Below are 22,912 nucleotides of genomic sequence, written 5' to 3' on the forward strand. Positions count from 1 at the left end.
ATGCAATAATTTCAACTTGCCCCTAATAGTGATTACTGCTATACATGGAAATGTGTTTGTTTATTAAATTGACTCAAACAAAATGCTTATTTTCTCCCCACACCACAGCTGTTTGAACCATTGTGTGTAAAGTAATTCATAAAACTGAATAACTATTTAAATATTTTGGTAGTTTCTTAAAAATTGTATTCTAGAATTCTTCATAATTTTTTTTGTATAACTGGCAAAACATTTCAGTAGGTTTTGTCACTTGTTGAAACTCTTTGAAAACAAGAAATTTTTCTTTATAAAACCTGGTTCTATACTCAGCATGCTCATGTAGCATTCTAATTGTTTCACCAAGATAAAGTAATCTCAGATTAAAAAGTAGGGGTAAAATCCTTAATGAAAATTACTCTACTCTTCTGCCCCAAATAATCCTTGCTAACGATGGGGTCTCCTGTTTCCAGACTGCTGGTTCTAATTGATGCAATTTGATCTGATCTGTTTGCTGGGCACTGAGTGGCAACTGGAACATGAGATGGGTTTTGAAGGGTCTGTGTGAAAACAATTTACTGCCATGGTGGTGTCATTGCAGGGCTCCTGGTTGTGGAGGGAATTCCTGTTGTGGACAGACACAAAAACTGGCTTTCGGTCCATTTTTGTTTGGGCCAGGTCTCATATCCCCAAATATTTGCAGTAACGTCATTGCAGAGGGCCCAGGTGGGACACCTGAGTGTTCTCCTGCACTCAGGGCTTCTGTGGGATCAGCGATTCTGTATCACCCCCATAATTCACACAGAAAACTTCCCCTTGTCTTGCTATATAAAAAATCCTCCTCCCTTATCCCAGTGAAAATTTCCCCTGCTCCACAGTCCCATCTCTGTCTCCTGAGCCATGCTTTCTGCTGGAGTTCACCATTGTTTTGCCAGCCCAGCCCTCACAAAGCAGAGGTCACATCCACACGACCTCCTTGCTGCTGCGAGGAGGCTGCTAAATAATTCACGTGGCCAACTTGATTTCGGGGTCCACATTTGTTTTTTCCACTCTCCTAATCAAGATGCTCATTTAATTCTATTCCAGCACCTGTTCAGCAATTAACACCCTACAATTTGCATCTTACCCTGACATTTGCTATCTTTCCAATTAGTTTTTATATCAGTATAATTAGGTAGGGTTATTACAGTGCATCAAGCAGGGTCGAGGATATTCCCAAGCCTTTAAGCTCTTTCCCAGATTTGTTTAGGGAAGCCACTAAGGGTAAATGGTTGATTAGGATCACTGTTTTTCTTCTTCATTCAGATCAGGCGAAAACTGTTTCCCCATGTGGCCCATGAAAGATCAGGGAAATATGTCAGTCTGTAAGAACTAATATTATGTAGTTCGTGACTTTTTGGGTGAATTTACAGGGGATTAGGAGTAAGGGTCAGGCTGTGCAGTCCCTTGCAGCACTATTCACCAGTAGCCTTCACCATGCTCTTGCTTTATGTTAAGCTGAGCAATTTGCAACAATTATTTTAATTTTTAAAATTTTTTTTTTTTTTTGAGTTGACATGTGGGTGGGTGAAAAATCCAAATTAGAGGGTGACCTGACCATATTGAACACTTGGCTTAATTGGTAAAGACTCTGGGAGTGAAATGACTACTCCTAACACCTTTTAATTTAAATTTCACAGAAGGAAGCTCTTGCTGTTCAGCTGTGATTGGTTTGGGTTGTGGGCTCCTTGAGCCAAAAATAGTCAGTGTGGCAGGACAGTGGATCTTCCTAAACTTGCTCAGCTCCACCTGATCCCCCCTCAGTACCCAGTGCTGACAGAAGGGAGAGTGATGTGTGTGTGGCAGTGGGACATGGGGAGATGTGTAGTACAGATCAGAGGGGAGAGCATTTTTTTCTTACCTCACACCACCCAGTTCTGCATATTCTCCTTTTTTAAAGGTTCAGTTTGAAATCATCTCCCTGCAGCCCCGAAATTCCCCTGCATGTCTCTTCATTCTGGAGGTGCACACAAAGGCTGGTATTATCAACAGGCAGCATTGCCTGGGGCAAGATTGCAGCGAAGGGTGGGATTGGAGGAAGATGCACATTGTGCTGGGGAAAGTGAAGAGCTGGATAAAAGACCCCAAACCGCCACATTTCATGTCTGAATCTGGGTTTTTTTCTGAGATATTCTGCAATGCACCTTAATGATGCTCTCCAGGCCTTGGCAGGGCCCTGCTGGGACCCCAAAGGAGGGATCAACCCAAATTCCCCTGCCTGGGGAGAAGCAGAGCTCCCCTGTTCTGTGTTGGTGCAAGGAGTTCTAATGTTTGTAAGGCTGCAATAGATTCACCCTTGCCCAATTGAATATTATTTACTATAATGAGCTTCATCTCTCCCCAGTCTGTTGGGGTTTTTAATCTCCAATTGCCTTATCTTGGTATCTGAACAGGCTTAGAAAAATAGTGGGGTGAAGTACCCTGGGGTATTGGGGCAGCAAGGGAGAAGTGAGAGGTGGTTTCATGCAGTGGTAGAAAGGGGTTGATGTAAAGCGGGACACAGAGATGATGGAATTCACTCCCTGTGCCAGTGCCAGAACTAGCCTGGCCCATCTCCCTCCTCAGTCTGTGAGTGCAGAATCTGACCCCAAACCCCAAAATATTCCCATTTATTGCTTGGAAATTGGAATCAGACTGTACTGGTAGAAGTTAACTCCTCAAATTACTAGAGCTAAAGAGGAGAGCAATAAAAAAAAAAAAAAAAAAAAAGGAACAAATTTCAAATTTTTGTGAGGGTGAAAGCTCCACCTGGGGAGAGCAGAACTGACACAAGTCCCTCGGTGGATGCTGTGCCCAGCAGATTTCAGAGCTCCTGCTGTGATCAGGCAGAGCTGCTTACCTGTGCTGACAGGAACTGTGGGCTGTCCTTTCCCCAAGGTTTTGTCTCAGCCTGGAGCCTTGTTCTTGGGCTGAGCTGGGTAAGAATGGCCTCTGTACATTAAGTCCACCACATGAATGGCTGTAAATGTGCTCTGAGAAATGGGGACAGACAATTTGTATAAATGTGACTTAGAAGGAGGAAGAGTCTATATTAAGGAGACTTTTAATGAGATTTTTCAAGCTCCTCTGCTTAGCTGGATGCTCATCTAAGCTAAGCCCTGAGCAGCAGCAGTTTTCCCTGATGTTTACCCCTGTATGTTCTGTTGAAATCTGGAGCCTTGTGTGCTGGGTAGGTGGGTGGAGGAGAAAGTCACCAAACAATTGCATTTACCATAACCATGCCCTGTGTTGTGCAGGATGATGGCATTATCTGATCAGCTTGTCTGCACTGCCATCTCACACTTCATCTTTTCCCCTGAATAGGTTTCAACTTGGAATGCAGATGCATTTTGTCACTGGTGGGTACACTGGGTTGCTGTGGGCCAGCAAGACTTTGTAGCCATCCATCATTTAAGAGTTCTAAAAGGCTTAGGAACTCCTAAAGGAGTGGCAGGAGGTCTTCTCACAGTGACACCAGGACAGGTTCTGCTGACAGCACTAAAGGGCTGGATTTTACCACTGCTGGTGGCAGACTGTGTCTTAACCAGCAGTTGGAAACCTTTCCTGAAGCTCACCTGCTTATTCACCAAGGTCTTGGACTTCAAAACTTGAATCTTTAGCTCTCCCATCGCTATTTAGACCAGATCTGCCATGCTGCCTAGGAGTTTAAAACAGTAATTAGAATCCAATTCTACTGGCTGGCTTGGAAAAATCAGCCTAAAGGCAGCAGCTGATGTTATAGAAATTGCTGGCTCCTGAGAACTTTTGAAAATGAAGCCCTCTCCAGCATATTGCTTTTGAATTTAAGGATTCTGTTCTAGATCATTATATCGAATGTACATACCATGAGTGTTCCAGGAGAGAGAATGAGCTGCACCTTTTATCAGGGTCCAAAGAGAAAATTTAACCTGCAATGTCCACAATGTGCTTGTGGTGTCCTTCTCTGTGAGTCCTCCAGTTTTGGGCGGCTTTGTGAGTGGAATCAGAGTGATAAAATTTGGGTCTTTTCCATCTGGATTAGGTCATCCTGTGCACTCCCTGGTGTGGTCCTGCTCAGGAATCTCTTGCTGTATTTTATTAATAATCTCCTGCTTGGGGAGTTGCTTCCCTGAAGGCAGGTGTCCAACATTGGTGGGAGTTACATCCACTGGCCCAGGGATGTGTCAGACCCTTGATGTGCTGTACCCAGGAACAGGAGAAGAAAGAGCACAATGAAGTAAATGAATAATCACATTAATGATGTTTGCTAAATCTCTCATCCAGTGCACCAGCCAGTGTAATTGCTTCAGAGCTTTGTGTGAAAGCCAGCAGGCTGATGGAGAAATATAAACAAAATTATTCCCTTCCCTTTACCCCAAACAAGGATTTAGCCATTAATAAGGGCTCTTTGTTTCCTAAAAACCTAAAAATAGAAGCATGATGTGTGAGCAGGCAAGGTTTGTGTGTGTAATCAGTACTGGCTGCGCTGCCAACTGTATTGAATTTCCTCTATTTAGGGGGATCTTCCAGGGCTTTTGCAGTTGTCTTCATAGAAATGAAGTTTCTCTGCATGAACATCTGAATATTTGTGTTTGAGAACCAGCAGTGATCAATTTTGAGCTGTTTTTCCAACCCCAGATTTATCAGCATATTCTTAAACAGAAACAATGCAAAACTCTGCAAATCCCTTTTTAATCTTTAAAAGCAAATTTGGGGGAAACAATAATAATAATAATAAAGGCTTACATGTTCAGTGTTGAAAGCCAAGTTTAAAATAAGATAGGAATCCTACAGGTTAAGTACCATCAGTAGGGTGTTTGACTTGTCAATTTTCCTCCTGTAAATCTCCTTGGGTGAGCTCAGTGCTTGTAAGTTGTCAGGTACAGAAGGAGGTGGATGCTGTTTGGAAATAAATAAATTTGTAGGATGAAAGGTCACACAAAATAATTGGGAGTTCTGCAGCTGGCACTGGGAGCAGCTGCCTGGATTCCCTCCTCAAGGTGTTGCTGTGTTATTTTGGGGGATTGTAAGAGCCGAAATGAGGGGTGCGGGACTCCAGGCGGCTCTTCAAACTGCAGATTATTGTATACAGAATGCAGTTTATTGTATATAAGATGCAGTTTATTGTATACAAGATGCAGTTCATTGTATACAGAATGCAGTTTATTGTATCCAAAATGCACTTTATTACCTCCAAGGTGTCGCAGCAGTCCAGGGCTGTGGGTGACAGAGCTGTGCAAACAGCTGTCAGCTCCAGCTGCAGGCAGGCCTGGAGACCCTTTGGTTTTGGTTACATTGCATTATTTACTTTTCTTTTGGTTACAATGCATTATTTACTTTTCTTTGCTGAGCATCTTCATACAGTAGAACCAATCTATACCTTAACTATTACCTATAGCCTACCATAACTGCTATAATTACCATATTCATGTTACTGTTCTCCAATCACTAAAAGTTAGTACATCACAGTTCAAGCTAGAAGTTGTTTTCAGTTTTCTTGCAGTGGAAAATTCTGAGACCTTTTTTCTACTTGCCACATTTGCTGCCTTGTTTGCCTGTGCTATCTTTCTGCTTGGTAAAAACATCTTCTTGTTTGGGGTGGGTTTATCCTTTGCTCTAAGCCATAAAAACCCCTTCTAACTAACACACCCTTTGCCTCCTTGGTTATCCAGTGAGACTGGCTCAGCAATTCTATTCTTCTATATCAAAACTTGCTTTCATTTCTGTTCCTTCTTCAGATTCTACATTTAAAAATCTTTCTGGATTCCCTCCTCAAGGTGTTGCTGTGTTATTTTGGGGGATTGTAAGAGCCGAAATGAGGGATGCATAAACATACATATCTGTGAGAGTTTCTCGTCAAACTTTCACCCTTCCCAACAGGGGATGTTCAGGGGGGAAAGGGACAGGGGGAGCCCGGTGACCAAATTGATGAGTTGATTCTGTGTTCTGTGCGAGGAGGGGTCATGGAGGAACAAAACCTGTGTGCAGGGAGGGCTGTGCATTTTAACAGCTTCCCTGCTGAGCAGGAGCCGGCTCGGGGTGCAGAATTCCCGGCTGTGGATGAATCCGAGCGCTGATGGCTGTGCGGGCTCTGCCCGGCTCCCGCAGCCACTAGGGAGCTGTCTTTAGCTCGCATTTCACAGTCAGCTCATCAGGCCAATAACAGCACACACTCACTGCCTTTTTCTTCAAGAATTTGTCAAGCCAGGATGTATTTATAGAGTTATAGCTTGACAACAACAATGTTCCCCCTCCCTTTACCTGTTGCGATGGTTTTCTCACAGAGATCGGCTTTCCCTGGGTTCCTACACGCTTCTCTCTGTGCTCATCTCATGTCCTAAAAGGAGATTGAGATTGCTGAATTTTTTGGCTCTTCTCAGATTTGGGAGTTGGCCTTCTATTTTGAACAATGGGAAAATGTTACACCATCGTCCCAGCCATTAAGAAAATATATCCTGTAGGATATGAAGAGATGAGACAGCCCTGCTAATTATGATGGAGGAAAATATATGGAATTACCAGAAAAGCAGTGTTACAGGGCTTGCAAGGGTTTTCAGGATGAAGAGCGAGACGAGAATGCTGACCTCATGTTCAGAAGGCTTGATTTATTATTTTATGATATATATTACATTATGGCTATACTAAAAGAATAGAAGAGAAAAGTTCTCTGAAGGCTAGCTAAGCTAAGAATAGAAAAGGAATGAATAACAAAGGTCTGTGTCTCAGCAGAGAGAGAGACCCAGCTCTGCCGTGAGTGGTCAGTAAATCCAAACATCCACCCGAGACCAATCCCAGATGCACCTGTTGCATTCCACAGCAGCAGATAACCATTGTTTGCATTTTGTTGCCGAGGCCACAGCTTCTCAGAAGGGGGAAAAATCCTAAAGAAAGGATTTTTATGAAAAGATGTCTGTGACAAAGCAGAAGCCAGGGACTCAAGTTTTGATTAATATCTGATAAACTTCCACTTAACCAAGTAATTTAAAATGTCTTTACTTCAATTTTAGCAGACCTGACTGGTTTGGATAGGAAGCCCTCAATTAGATTCCATAAATAAGAGGCAGAAAACTGTGAAAGAAAAATACTAAAAAGGTTAATATTTTTCAGTTTCAGCTCTGGTATGGGAAAATTGTGACTTGCAGCTTTTGAGCCTGGTCTAGGTCATCACAAACATCAGCCTGGCTTGTTACCAATGATATTTGGGATTGTTAAAGCAGAGCTGTGGTACCATGGCTCAAAGTGAGAGTAAAGCAAGTCTGGAAATGTGCTGTGTAATCCTGCCTGGAACTTGCAGAGTGCTTGGAGCAGGTGGGAATGCTGTGGCAGGGCGGGCAGGATGTGATCTGAGGAGGAAGGATGTGAATGCACTGTCACCTCCCAGTGTAAAATGTCAACACCCAGGGCTTGGCTGTGGCTGGGGAGCCAGGGATGGATATCAGGGATGTGCCTGCTCTCCTCCACAGGAGAAATGACTCAACCTGTCCCCTGTTCCCAGACACCTGATGGATTTAGGACTGGAATAGAGAGAGGAAAGCTGGAAGCTAAGGGGAACCAGAGGTAAATGTCTGTTTAGATAGAAGGTGACAGTGTTGGAAATTCAATGGTGCCTTTCATGGCTTGTAAACAAGGAAGGAAAATCCCTGAACTAAGTTAATACAAGTCTTATTTCTGCTCCATCAAAATACTCTCCCAGCTTTGGATGTCAGCCTAAAATTTGTCCAGCTGGTATATCTCTGTATGGGAAATAGTCCAAATAGGACTGACAGGCAACTGGTGTCCAAATTTATTTTACCAGAGTAACATAACCATAAATAAATTTGAAAAAAAGTAATGCAGTGTCAAGTTGGTTAGGAGAACATGATCGTGGTGTTTTTTCACTATCAAACAGAAGATGTGGCTTCTCTTGCTGACTCTTTGGCTTCTAATTTGCACTTGCTTTCCTGAGGGAGGGTGGGTTTGTATCTGGTTCCGTATCTGGAGCTGACACCAGAAATGATTAATCTGTCACAGCACCTCCTAAACTCTGTGTTTGCTCTGGAAAAGCTGTGAGTGTCTCTGTGCTGCACTGGAGGCACCAGTGTCCAGTTGGCATTTGGGCTCATTCCCGGCAGGAGCCACGGGATGAACGAGTCCAACACAGCCATATCTGGCAGAAAAGCACTGGCAAACTGAGTATTAATTAAACAGCTGATAAAGTTTCATTTGGTTCATTTTCCCTGCAATAAACCACTAATCATGTCAGAATGGGAATGTTTTCTGAGCACAGCAGCAGGATGGGGCTGAAATGGCCATGGTGGCCGTGAGTGCAAAGCCACCCACACTCTGCTGCAGTGATGGGAAGAGCACAACAACCCCAGAGCCAAGGGATGAAGTCAGGAGGAAGTGGTGGGTTCTGATGGTCAGATCTTTCACTGAATCTCTCCTGTTTCAGCACACAGCTCAGCATCTCTCTGCTTCAGCTGACAGGAGGAAACTTCCACTCAGATGGTTGATAATTAAAATGGGTTGGAAGCTCTTTGGAACTTTGTGTTTGCAGAATAACTCTAAAAAGTCAGAGTAACAAAATTTTCCTCTCTTGGAAAGAAGCTCTTGCAAGTTGTAAGTGTATTTTCGATTATTGCAGAGAAAATAAAAATAGCATTTTTTCAACCAGTAAATGCCCAATAAAGATGTTGAAGTGTTGCACTGCAATACTTCTTGAATCCTGAAAGGAGCAAACTAATAATGGAGATAATTTATTATGACTGTTGAAGATTATTATTGGTAGATAGTTTGTTTTTTCCTTCAGATCCCCAAGCCTTTTTCAAAGATAAAGTTGCAGGATGTGGATAGGATTGATTAGCAGTATTTCTGAATTATTTAAATTGATACCTTCTGTAGTAATCAAAATATTTTTCAGTTAATGTTTCCATTATCAGCTTCCCATTTTGGTGATTGTGTGCTAATTTCAGGACAATTTTCCTAATAAGAACCACTTCCTTTGCAATTTTCAAATTGGGTTAATGGATTTTGCTTTTGAAAGCATAAAATAGCCACCTCCAAGTGTCCAAATTAGTCTGTGACTGGGACTTTGTTATGTGTTTGGAATATGAGCATGCGGGATATGAGACTCTATGATAAGGCTGATGTTTAGGGAAAGATCCATAATCCCATCTTGAAAGGGTTATGAAATTTCTGGTAGGAAATTTGGACAATGTCATTGTCTGAGCCCAGGCCTGAAGGTAGAAGAACAAATTGATGTCCCTCCAAGGTCTCTCTCAGTGTTATTTTTTAAAGATTGAGGGTAGTGTAGCCTAATTTCCCTCAAAATACAACAGCCCTGGGTGTTCCTGCCCTGGTAAGGGCACTCCTGGAAATTGAGCTTGTTGGGATCCAGGCAAGGTATTCCCAGATGTTCCCAGATGTGTGGCAGTTTCATGCATGATTTTCTGTAAGGCAAACCACGTTTTTAGGCTGTGTCTCATCTTCTCTCCTCCCCCATCCTCATGTGGTTGTTTCTCCTCTGAGGTTAAGCTACAGTCAGAGAGAATAAAATAATGAATGCAACAAGGAAAAGAAGCTGGGGTTTCTTTTTAGCATTTCGGTTTTATTTCTTTCAAATGACACTTGAGGAATTGGAGCCTGTTAAAGCTCTCTCCAAGGAGCAAGGTTTCTTTTGAGAGGAGAACCATGGGGAAATGCAACAGCAACAACAAAAGTGCACCAGAATCCCTCAGACCTGGGCGTTCTCCAAAGAGCTCTGGCTGTCGTAATTTACACACCTTGCCTAATTCAGAGCACATGTCTCAGCTCCAAGAGGCATTCAGCAGACATGCTGCTGTCTTCCTCACAGTGGGCCTGCTGTGAGTTTGTCAGCAGTGCTGTTAACAATGACAAAGTAGTTCATCAATGTATTTCTTCTTTCTTTTTTTCTTTTTTTTAACACCAAGTTCCCAGAAGCAGCAAAAATCTCCTGTGTTGTTCCTGTGCTGTAGCCTTAGGGAGAAACTCAGCAGTAATAGAGCTGCTGCTGCTGCTGGGTGCTGAAAGCCTGCTCTTTAATCAAGGAATTGGCAGTTTGTCCTTTAATATCCCTGTCTGTGGGTCGTTCCTGTATCCAGGTGGGATTCCCTGGGCTGCTGGTTGTGCTGGCACAGAGTTCACAAATGCTGCTGGGCCAAGGGCTGTCCAGGGCTGGGAGCATGAAATGCATCCCAGGCAGAACCACCTGTGCTCCTGCATCATTATTTCCCAGCTCTGCTGGGTTTGGAAGGGCTTGGAAGGGTCCAAACTTTGGGCCTGAGCCTGTTCTGTGTCCTCTGTGTGGAGCACAACCAAGTTAGCAAATGCTCATGGATCCAGAAAAGCTTGGAAATGTGATGTGGAGAGATGTCTGAGCTGGCTCTGCAGGAAATCCAGCTGGATGATTCAATTTCCTGGTGATTTTCATGCCACTGCCATACCCTGAATGGCACTTCATAATCCAAAAATCACCTCTTGCACTTCCCCATGGACCTCTAATCTGCCCCAAAATGACCAGTTGCACTTTTCCATGGTCCTTTGATTTGCCCCAAAATCATCACTTCTCCATGGACTTTTAGGCTGCCTGTTTGCCTCTGTGGGTCTGATGGGAATGGAATAGAAATTTGTGGAAATTAAAGACTGACAACCCAGCAAAAAATTCAAATAGAGCTGTTGAAAATTTCTGGAAGCTTCTGGAAGTCCTTTTAGGAGTAGATTCTGGAAATTGGTGAGAGTAGATAAAGAGTAAGAAGGAGTGGAAAAGCCAGTCCAGAGCTGGGAGCTGTGGATTTCACCTTGTTTCAGTGTGAAAGTGTTATCTAAGGTTTATCTTCTGCTCAGGCTCCACTGAACCCAGGAGACCCCAAGTACTGACCCTGAGGCCTTGGGCACCCACTAGAAAATGAACTCCACCATTTTCATGCTGATTTAATGACTTCTTTAATAGTCCTCAGTCTTCAGCTGCCTGGTGGGACTTTTTGAGGGGGGTATCTGTGCTGGGGTTTGGAATGGGCAGACTGGGAGCTGACCCCTCTTAGATGATAAGGGAACCTTCCCCTCTCCCCCTCCCCACAGCTCAAGGAGCTTGGTCTGACTCATGTCTGGTGTCTACAACATATGGTAAGAGTTAAGAGAAAGAAAAAAAGGAAAAAAAAAAAAAGAAAAAAAAGGTGGGGGAAGGGTAGGACGAGAGGGTTCCACTGAATTTAGTAAGAGTCCTTAGAATTTCTGCTGAAGTCCTACAGGGAAAGTGTACACACAAACACACACAGTGTTTCTGTAAGTTTAGAGCCAAGACATGTAAAATTTGGGTGGAGGTGTTCAGAAAAGACACAGGGCTTGCACGTAGAAAAAAATGAAGAAAGAGGTGTTAAAATGAACATGAAGTTAGACCCTGGGCTTAGAGGAAATAGTCCTAAAGCTGTTGAATTCCCACTCCATTGGATACGAGCTGGAGGTCTATTCTTCTCCCAGAGAATGTTTAGGAAGAGCTGATGGAAATTGCCTTTGGCTGCAGTGTTGGGTGAGTGTTTAAGGAAATAAAATGGATGCTGTTCAAGCCAAAGTTGCAGAATCCATGTTCCCTTAATCCCATCTGTATTTTTTTCATCCCCACGGAAGGTGGTTTGGAATAATTTCTGAGTGAAAAGATTTGTTCAAGAAAAGATTTGTAGAGCTCAGCTGCAGAAGTCTCAGGCCTGGGTTTGCTTCATGCCCAGCCTTCCCACTGCCTTGATCCCAAATTGTGGGAATTGTTCTTGAGTCAGGTCTTCGTGCAGATCCTACAGGGAGAGTCTGTGTTTCCCTGCAATATCTTAAGGCCACATTTGTTGTGTTACCTCTGTGTGGGCTTTTTGGCTGCCCTTGCACTAATTTGTTGACATAAGAATAGAACCATATTTTCAAGCAGCATCTGCTTGTCTTTCTTCCATGAGTTCTGCATATTTTCTGCTCTGTTTTTCCAAAAGCTGTTGGGCGTACATCCAATAACCTCTCCCCAGCTCTTCCAAAAGTTGATCCCTGCAATTGCCCAAGAGCCTGAATAAGGATGAGAAAAAAAATAAAACAGGTTGTCTGCATGAGAACGATAGATAGACAGATTGAGAGAGAGAGAGAGAGAGAGATAGACTGTAAGACTGCAATAAAATTGGAAAAGCTAAGTCCTCTCTCCCCAGGAAAATGTGTGATCCATGGAGTCCACAGCCATGGAGTTTTAAAAGCAAGGCCTTGGGGTGTAGTTTGAGCAGTGCCATAAAATCAGTTTGAAATCTGCTCACTTAGGGCTTTGATTTGTGTTTATTTACAGTACATTAGCTCACATGGTGGAGTGAATCACAGAATCCCAGAATGGTTTGGGCTGAGAGGGGCCTTAAACCCCTTCCAGTGCCACCCCCTGCCATGGGCAGGGACCCCTTCCACTGTCCCAGGTTGCTCCAGGTCCCATCCAGCCCGGCCTTGAACACTTCCAGGGATTCAGAGGCAGCTGGAGCCAACAAATGTGCCTGGATTTCACTCGCATTATGGACAAAGATGTGGCTCAAACTGCAGCTGAGTTGGGTTTAAGCCAAGCTTAGTTCCTTTTACAGGCAGGTAAATGCTGTTTGTTTCCCTCTGCTCTGAGAGGAGTAACCCCCAAAAGTCAGAATTATGAACTGCTGAGGGCAGAAACTTCTTTCAACCTTCCCAGGTGGGTGTGTGAGAACATCTCTCAGCTCTTCCTGGTGCAAGTCTAGGGATAAAAACTAACTGAACACATAGAGTGCACAGAGGATGAGCTTGTGGGCCACCCTTGTGCTCCATGAGTTGTGAACGTAGATCATCAGCTCCTCTGGAAACGAGATGAGCCTTGTCATGCTGTGCCAGCTACAGCTCTTAATTGCCCTGTTGTAATGTGCTATTCCTTTGCTAATAGTTTGAGTTATTTCTTTGTTAACCTTTACACCGCCAATAACAAATTAAACATCATTATCTGAGTTTAAAATAGGCTGTAAATCTTGAGGCTCTGCTTGGTTCTCAGGTGCTTACAACGAGGGAGCAATAAAAGGGCATTTAATGATGCTCCCAAACACAATGTGAGGAGTGTTATAAGCAAAAGGGAGGAAAAATAGGGCAGTTCTGGAGTGTCCATGTGTCCACGGGAAGATTGGTTTGCAGAAATGATTGGTGGAAACATGGTCAAAGTGGGGAGCTTTTTAAGTTGCAGGCAGGTAACGTGGCTCCAACGCTCTGAATGGTTTTGATTAAGCAAAATTAAAGGCCTGTAGGAACATTTGCCACAAAATCACTCAAATAACTGCCTGCCTCATCCCTGGAAGTGTCCAAGGCCAGGCTGGATGGGTCTTGGAGCAACCTGGATTAGTGGAAAGTGTCCCTGCCCATGGCAAGGTGTGGAATTAGATGAGATATAAGGTCCCTTCCAACCCAAACCATTCTGGTGTTATCTTGTTTACATAGAAGTATTTCATATTTCTAGAGTCCCATATTGTTGCAATCATATTTCTAAAGTCCTTTACCTTCACGGTGATATATCTTGGGGGCAGTTCTTCACAGCACAGACTTCTTCTGCTTGTTGCTGCTTCTTAGTCAGGGCTTCTTCCACGCTCTCCCTGACAGGTTGGACAGGGCTTGAGGAACCTGGGATAGTGGAAGATGATTTTAAGGTCTCTTCTGACCACCTAAACCATTCCATGATTATATAATTTATATATTATGACAACAGAATGCTGTCAAGCAATACTTTTGTTGTTGCTTTGGTGACTTCCTGGCACAGCCAGCTGTGGTTGGCTCAGGGTTTTGAGGATTTGAGCTGTAGGATTGGTTCCCTTGGCCAGGCTGGGAATCTGAGCTCTGGGATTGGAACCTGGCATTTCTGAGTTGTAATATTTTCCTTCAACCACTTCACTGTGGCATCTTCTCCCTTGTACTTGACCCTCGTGGTAGCAGCTGAAAATCAGAAATAATGCTTTCTAAGCCTGCCTTGCCTGCTGTAGAACTGTGCTGCTGCTGAGCTGCAGCCAAATTATAAGTGGTGTCTGTACAGAGCCCCTGAAGCTCAATCTTGAATGTTTTCTTCAACAAACTCCAGGGTCAGACATCAGGAACAATCTTGCCTGGGACATTTCTAGGCTGTGCATGTACCACATTAATGCTGCAAAGGGAAATCCCACCAGCTCCCACCCCAGTTCCTGATGGGTAGAGTTGGCTGACTTGGTAGAGGACAGATGTCAAGCAGATTGGATCTTTTCCTTACCTTCCCAGAAGATCACAGTGTGTTAAACCCCATTTTATTTCTATTTTATGATGAAAATACCTTGTGGCATTACAACACTGTGATGGTTTGTTTTGGAAGGGGAATTGATGGCCCTCATGTCCTTGGGGCAGATCCTCTTTTGGGCACTGGGTCATCCCATTCTACCTGTGATTCCTAGTGAGGCTCTTCACTAACATTGGCCCTCTGTGCTGTGACCTATACAAGGCTCTAATTCCTGCTGGCACTACTTGGATGTATTCCTTCCATCATAATTTCTTTAAAACCTGTGATAGAAGGTGTTGTGTGCTGGGCTTGGCTTGGGAAGAGAATTAGAAACTGTTTTTCTGTTTTTCTGCTCTTGGTGGCTTTGGCTTCCACCAGCCTAAGCCAAAGATGACAAAAATGTGAGGAGAGGCCAGACCTGGAGCTGCTCCTTGCTGAGGTATGGACAGCTCCTCTGGCCTCCTGCAGCTCTGCAGCAAGCATTTACTGGGTTGTGTCTACAGACAGGACTTTTATTGATTTGATTTTTTAATTTATTTCTTTGCAAAGGTGCTCATTCAGCTTTTGAAATGTTTCACACCTGTTACCTCTTTTTGTGGCTTGAGCTGGAAATGCTTTTAGAATATAAAAAAATCTTAAAAAAATAAAGAATCAGTTTTTGAGGTTTGTGTTGTCTAATAATATGGAGTTTTGTTGCAGAATGAGCCATTTGTTGGGTGAGGGGAAAACTTGGGGCTCAATGTGAGTCATCAGCAAGTTCCATTTATTGAAGAGAGCATCAGACACTTATGCAGCAAGTAATAAGCTCATGAATATTCTGTAATTTACACCATCCATTGGCCACACTAGAACACCAGCTCTTCCCCATTCCTCAGGGGTTACATCTCTCTTTTCTCATGTCTCTTTCACTATTTGTTATCATACTACAGCTAGGCCCAAAGACACGCTATCTTGCAAGTGCAAGACTTAGAATTAGCCACAGCCTTGTACTTTCCAATCTCTAGTCGGCTAAAATCCCAACAGAGTTTGATTTTTTTTACCTGGAACAAAACCTACACAGAAGTTGCCGTGGCTTGGAGATGAGTGATGCACCTGAACACCTGAGCCCTGATGTCCCTTTGAGGGGCCAGGAGCAGATTTGGGAGATCCTTGGTGCTGCCCTGGCTGTTTTTGCACTTGGGAAGTTTGTGGTGCTTGGGGAGGGGTCAGCAGGACCTGCAGCAGAAGGAGCCGGGCGGTCACTAGAGGCGTCCCAGGTCCCAGAATTGCAGATTCCCCATTTCCCTGCCCCAGCCCTTCCCCAGGGCCAGCGCAGGGGTGGAGCTGCAGCCCCAGCCCTGCCCTCCCCTGGGGGTAATTCGGAATTTACAGCCCCTCTCTCCAACAAGGTCTATGGCACCTCGGGGACCCATTGGGGGAAGAATGCTGATTCCCTTTATGAATTTTTGATGGGGGAGGAGGAGCAAGGCAGGCCACAGGGGGAACTTGTGAAATGTTAATATTTTTTTCTTTTTTAGCGGTGCTGTGAACATCCCCTCTGATTATGTTTGCTAGGATAAACTTCCCTGAATGTCTCTTCTCTTCAATTCCCCCCTTCCTGCTTGCAAAGCAAGAAACAATAGCCAGAAACTCTCATTTCCATTCCACAACTTCAGTAATGAGAGAATTTTAAGCTGCTCTCCTCCTCCAAAAAATGATGATGCTCAGTAAACAGGATATTTTCCTTGAATATGCTCAAAATGAGCCTCCTTTGTTCAGCTTTATTTTGGTGGTCCATGGGGGTGGCACTCCTGGGACTGGGAGTGTCTCAGTGTGCTTCACTGCCGAGGAGGAAATGAAGGGTTTGCTTTTATTAGAGTGTATGAATGCACATTACTCAGCTGTAATTTTTCTTCTTCCCATCATCAGCACAAACAAATGTTCACCCCTGCCTTCTTTTGGCAGGTGAAATGTTCCCCCAGTGTGACCTTAACCACAGCTTTAATCACAGAGGGGGTCTTGAGGGGTTTTTTTTGAGGTGTTTTGTTGGTGTGTTTCCTTTTTTCTTATTTGTAATTTAATCAAAGCTTTGCAGCAGTAAATCTGATTTTGTGCCTTTCTCTTTGTATTTAATTATAACTTTCTTTGGCTTAGAGTGATGCAAAGTCTATGTTGTAACAAAGAGGAACCAGTTGTGCTTAATTTTTGTAAGGGACCATCAGACAAGGGTTAAACAGGGCAAAGGGATCCAAAGTTTCATTGATAAGAAAAAACAGAATTAGATGTGGTGAAAGAAGGGAAATGATGACACAAGTGTTCAGATAGTGATTTTGGGGAGAAGAATATCTTTGACTTTTAGATGAAAAATGTGTGCATCAGAAAGGAGGTTTGCCATGATTTTCCAGAGGCGCCACATCCCTGTAGAGGCAGGGAGTGGATGAAATAAATGCTGAATTCCTGATACTTCGAGCAGCTCCCTGTCTGAGTGGCCAGGACACGTTTCCCCTCCCGTGGGGGTTCAGGGGTGTGTGTGCAGCGCCCTGGCTGTGGCTGGGCCCTCCTGCTGCACCACCATCACCCTCAGAGGGCCCTCCTGCTGCTGCAGCACCATCATCACCCTCAGAGGGCCCTCCTGCTGCTGCAGCACCATCATCACCCTCAGAGCCATGGGGGCTGTGCCCAGCTGGGGTCAGGGCACTGGGGCTGCAGCCTTCAGGCCGGGCATTGCTGCCCTCCTTTCACCCTGTTGCTGCAGTGTGTTGCAATTTCCTGTTTTACTTCCCAGCCCCTTCCCAGGTGTGGCAATACCCCCCTCCCTTCCCCCTCGCCCCCTTGCTGAGTGAGTTCTGTCAGTCAGGTTCAACATTCCAGCAAGGCCATCGTGTGGTTGGTCAAGTTCAAAGGATGCAATTCAGGCCTGGGGTCATTGGCCTGTCTGTGTGTCCCTTGTCCCCTGGGACCCTCCTCCTCCCACCTGGTTGGTGCTCAGTTGTCCCTTCTCCTCCCCCTGTCCCTGGGCTTAAATTGAGCCAGGACCATGTGCTCACTACTCTGTTGGAGCTGTTAGCTGAGATTCAGGCATCTGCGACCATGGAATAAAACTCTGGATTAAACCCTCCGACAGAATCTGTCTCCTTTTCCTCCTCACCCTGAAGCCTTCCCACCTGAGGTAAAATGAGTTTCTACAAGCCTGGGTTTGTTTCAGTGCCCAGCTGCAACACCCAGCCAGCCAAAAGTGTCTCTGAGGTGAAATATCACAGCTGCCGCCTTTGGCCCAGGAGCAAGGGTCAGACTGGCCTAGGCACAATCTACCTGGAAATATTGGGATCCTATTCCAATACCTTGTGAAAATCAGCATCTGTCAAAGATGACCCTGCAAGGTGCAGGGCCAGGAGCAAGTTTTAGGCACAGCAGCACCTCCCCTGCTCCTGTGGGGCTGCAGACCCTGGACTTGCTCTCTGTCCCCTCTCCTGCAATCCCTGCTCCTGGCTCGGCTCCACGCTCACTCTGAGGGCACTTTGGGCTCTGCTGTTGTGTTTCCCCTCTCCCTGCCTGTTCTGAGGTGTCAGTTTGTGAGATGCATTTTTGGGTGCAGCAGGCTGGCAGGTAGAGCTGGTTTCTGACAGCACAGCTCACCTGGGGAATTCCTGGCTGTGTGGTTTCACTGGGGCCTGAGCACTTTGGATTACACAAAACTCTTCACGGCAGAAGAAGGAATAAAAAGTAAATAAAATTTAAAAATAGAATAAAACAATTAGATAAAATAATCAAATAAAAAGGAAAAAGAAACTGTCTCCTCCCCATTTGGAGCTGGCTGCTCATTCTGGTTTAATTTGTGTTCTGCTTTCACTCACATTCTGCTTCTTCTTACCTTGAATTAGGATTTTGTGTGTGCTTGACAGTCCTATTTCTGTCCCTAGAAGCTTTATCCACTTTTTTCTTCATTTCATGAGAATCAGAGCTGCCCTCCCCGAGCTGTGAAGCCTCTGAGATGATGCAAAATGATGTTACAGAGCTCTCTGTCAAAAGCTTTGCATGCTGTGGTGAGTTGAGCCTCCTTCCCACTGCAAAGTGATACAAACACTGCTCTGATCAGTCAGGAAAATCCAAATGCCAGTAGGACTAAGAGATTTTGAGATTATTATTGAGATTTTAATATTATTATGGGCTTTTTACTTTGGGTGGGGCAGGTAATAAATCCAACATCTGCCATGTTTTGCTTTTCCTATTGATTGATTCCCAAACAATGTGAAAGCAGAGGCAATTCCCAATGGAGCTTCGATGCTGGGGACACTGAGAACATGTGTTTAACTCTGCCCTGGGTGCAGTGCTGGGGACTCAGCCAGGGCCTGGACTTTGGGGGTCCTGATCTGTTGGACCAGGACAGAGGGGACCAGAGCTGTTGGTGTCCTGCCCTGCTCTGAGGGGTGGAGTTGTCTGGGAGTGGGATGAAGAAAAGGGCATCAGGGAATACAGAAGGTCTGGTCTGGTTTGTCTTCAGAAGAGTCAAAAAAAAAAATGAAGGGGGAAAAAAAAGAGAGAGAAAAAAAGAGGTCTGGACCTCTGCCTTGGATTTCCCATCTGTCCCATCTGAAAGATTAAGATACTTTCTCTGCCTCCCATCAGGGTGTAAAACTCAATGTGTTGGATTGGCTGCTTTTGGTGGCACCTGTTAGGTACTGTATTTTCAAGTCTGGTGGGTGCTGTGTTCCCTTCTGTGAAATCTTTATTCTTATTGCATTTTGCAAAACCAGCACAGCTTTATTTTTGAGTTCATTTTCTCTTCTCAGACTGATCCTCCACAATTTGACTTTGTTTCAGTGGTTTCCCTCTCTAAACCAATCCTCAGATATTTTTCCTTTGTTGTGTTTCTCATGCTCTGTTTCCCTTCATGGCCAATGCTTTGCAGCAGCCTTGCAAGGTAAATTTGACTTTTGTCCTGATAATGATGTCAGATTATTTTCCAAGAAGCTTTTGTGCTCCATTATCTTCAAGAATCACAGGCTCAAGGTGAACCTTAATTTCATAATTCCTTTTTGCTGCACCAGAAAAAATTTCTTACCTCTTCCCTGTTGTTGTCCATTCCAGACCTCTTTATGAGGATTTTTTTTCCCTGTTCTCAAGTTGTTAAAATCCTTTGGGAACTTAGAAAAGATCTCCCAGACTCTTCTATAAAATCACCTTTAGCACCAACTTTTGTGGTGATCCACACTTTGCCATCTTTGCCTTCCTTCTTTCCTCTGGAGTGGGCTGCAGTTTGTGTAGGAAACCCAATGGACAGGCAGTGTTTGTGCAGGACATTGACAAACTCACAGAAACTTCTGCCAGTTCTTTGCAAATATTTGTTTCCTTACGTGGAAGTCTTGTTGGGAGCAGCTCTATGGATGTGGAAAGCTTTTAGTATCAGGAGGTCCAGGGACAACAACTCTTCTACTTCGTTACGGCAGCAGAATATAAAAGGCCTTCACACAAATGTGTTAAAAGGAGGCTGTTAGGACCTCTTAAATAAAGCCTCCAATATAATTAGAGTGAAGGAGGCTGTTAAAAACATTCATTCCCATCATGATGAAAGTGGGCAAATGCAAACATTGGTCCAACCCCCTCTGTCACACGAGCAGAGTCCTGCAAACCCCTGCAGGAACCTCCCCATCCCCACAAACGTCCAGCAGACAGCCAGCGTTTCACAGGAGCCTTGCTCACCATCATAAAAGCAAATTAGCCAGGCAAATACCACAGGCATCTGTCAGGAGAATCCCTGATCTATTTTGAGTAACTTGGAGCGTCTTGGTTCCCAACAGTCATCTTGCCATGTGGCTGCGCCATAAATTGCTCGGGGAGAAGCCAGGCATTTAGGAGTCGTAAAAGAAAAGGCTTCCTGCTGCTGCTGGGGAGGCTTTGCTGCTCCCCACACCGCATTTCCCTGCTCCTGCAGCAGCTCTGCTCCTTGCTGAGCTGCAGGTAAACCTGTCTGAGCTTTGCTGGCACGTCTGTCTGTCTGTCTGCCTGTCAGTGTTCCTTTCAAGGGCTGCAGCTCTTTGGTTTCCATGGCCTGACAAGATTTCAGTGGCACTTGTGATGTCACCAGCCTGTGGCAACGGGCTTTGCTGCTGGATGGGGCCAGTGTTGTTTCATCTGCTCCTTCTAAAGTGACAAGGGTCATTTTTTAGCAGAGACCAGGAAAAGGCCAGGTCAATGGGGACAAGAGGAGAGAGGCAGATTCACTCCTGTTTCCTCTTTCCTGGTGGCTTCCTCCATAACCCATCATTCGTGGAGACAAAGTGCCTCAAGTGTTGGGACCTTGGCAACTCCTGAATGGATTTGACATTCAGTTTCCAAAGCAAGAACTAAAATTCCCCTTTCCTATCCCAGCACATAAGAAATTCTTCATAATCTTAGCAAAACTGGTAGCAAAGCACTCATCCAATTGGGGAGTAAGAAAATTCTTCCAGTTTGATCCTGCAGGTAAGGCTCCTGTTTGGTTTGGTGGCAGTGAGGCAAGCAAGCAAAACCAGACACCTGCCCTGCATCCCCAGCCCCTCACAAGGGGTTTGTGTCTCTTCTATACCCTCCTCCTGTGCTACAGGAATTATAAATTGTTACATCTGCATAAGTTAATGGGCTCCTTATTGCTAAACTTGCTGGTGGGGGGCGGGAAAGCACTGCCTGTGTTACACCAGTCCCTGTGTGTTGTATTAATTGATTGTAGAGAAACATTGTACTCCAGTGGTTATCAGAGGACAATACTTGTTCTACTGGGACCCTTAATGTTATCAGGTGTGGGAGAGGAAAATAGGGCTGAAGTTAAGATTAAATGCTTAAAAGTGGCCTGCTTTCAATAGGGGATTTTGCCACTAGCTTCCTTGGTGAGTTGGGGTTACTCAGTTCCACAAAAATTTTGCTTTCCTGTCCAGGAAATGGTTTTTGTAGTATTTTCTTACAATATACATCGCTGCACTCCTCCTTGTCTGAGATTCTGGGGTTCAATACTCACAGTGTTTCATGTATGAGGAAGATCCTAAAAGGGCTGAAAGTTGATGATTTAGTGCAAATATTTCCCACAGTTTGCTTTGAAGATGATTCAGTGGCTGGAACGCTGCTCCTGCTCTGTTGGGCAATTATTTTGGAGGAGCTGTTGCTGTTCAGGATCTCATCTCTTTCCATTGTAACTTCTTGTGAGTAAACAGAAAGCATCAGCTGCTGCTGGTGGTTATCAGTGAGTTACTGCTCTGGGTTGTTTTGTTCAGCTCCAGCTTTGGAAATGCCTTTTTTCTCTATTCCCTAATTGGATATCAGTCAGAAAACAACCCAGCCTTGGGAACATGAGATTTTAATGTGCAGTGAAAAAGTACCTTGAGACTGAAGCCTGTCACTAGAACTCATCTGGAATTGCTTACCATGGAGTAAATTTACTAGAAGCTGTGCTTAATACTGGAGTTTAAAAGGTGGCACCTAAAGAAATCCTCTTAATGTCTCAACAAGCTGATGTTGACAAGTTCTTTGCATTAAGGACCTATGGCAAAGTCCAAATCCTTCCTCGGTGCGTTAGACAAATAATTATAGGGAATTTTTATCTGGATTCTTTGCTCTGAGGTATCCATTCATAAAATATTTACAGTAACTGCAGAGAAAGCAACAATCATTTTGAGGGGTTTTTTTTCTTCCTTTCTTTTTCTTCTCTCTTCTCAGAACTGTAGGAATGAAACCTAGGCTTTAAATTTTTAGCAGAGACATTTCTTAGGAGAAATTGAATTTTTTTCCCCCTGTAAACTTTAATAAATGCAAGAAAATATGGGGAATCATACCCAAATAATCACTGTGCTCAGAGGGTATTTTTTGCAGCTCGTTCCCACTCTGTGTCATTTTCCAAAGCCTCATGCTCAGACTGTTATGAGAGGTCCTAAAGATGTCAAGTGAGCACTCAGCACCTACCGGGGCCCACAAACCTTTATGGCAGTCAGCAAGTTCAGCACTTGGCTGGGCTTTAAGAGCAGCCTGTGATGGGAGATTGCCAAATTGGCCAAATTATCCTGATTTTGAGTCTGAAGTGGGGAAATAACATGGAAAAAGTGCCTGTGGTTTGGAAGAGCTCTGTTCAATAATGATTTAACCATTTTAACCACATCCTATTAAAAAAAAATTAATTTCTTTGTATGAAGTTCTTGATGCAATGCTTCATCTCCTGAACATCTCCATCAGAATCATACATTGCACATAACTTCTATTATTTATAAACGTGTGCATGGTTGTCTATTTTTAAATTGGTTATTGGTTTAAACATTATTTAAGAATCTTGTAAAGAGTTAAGCCAGTAGCATAAATTAATTTTCTTGGTTTAAATTTTGACTTTTCATTGGTAGCTATATAAACTCTGACAAACATTCCTGAGAAACCATTACTATTTAAATACAGTTACATGGCTTGTTGGTGTTTTTCAAATACACATTAAATTTGTATGGTGCCTAATTCTCTGTTTTGAAAAATAACATTGATGTAAAGTGGTTGAATGCTTGGGGTGCTTTTTAATTGTTTTGGATATTATTTTGTGATGAAAGTAACAACATATTTTGAAAACTACTATTTAGATAAATATAAAAACATGCATTGGGTGCCTCTTCTCAGTTATTTTGCATTGGAAGTTTAAAGTGCAGATAGAGATGGAATATTTAAATCACGTGATTTAATTAGGGAACATATTGAATGAACACA

The 22,912-nt window shown here is 44.0% G+C and overlaps 1 protein-coding gene across 7 annotated transcripts in view; it reads left to right on the top strand.

Annotated features, from left to right (window-relative positions):
- EBF2 (EBF transcription factor 2) overlaps nt 1–22,912 on the top strand; it is a 124,777-nt gene that overhangs the window by 22,367 nt on the left and 79,498 nt on the right. The gene's annotated exons all lie outside the window — the stretch shown is intronic.

Source organism: Melozone crissalis, unplaced genomic scaffold (genome assembly GCF_028551555.1).
Source record: "Melozone crissalis strain CALT ecotype California unplaced genomic scaffold, PUWL_Pcris_2 ptg000010l_1, whole genome shotgun sequence".
NCBI classification, from domain to species: Eukaryota; Metazoa; Chordata; class Aves; order Passeriformes; family Passerellidae; genus Melozone; species Melozone crissalis.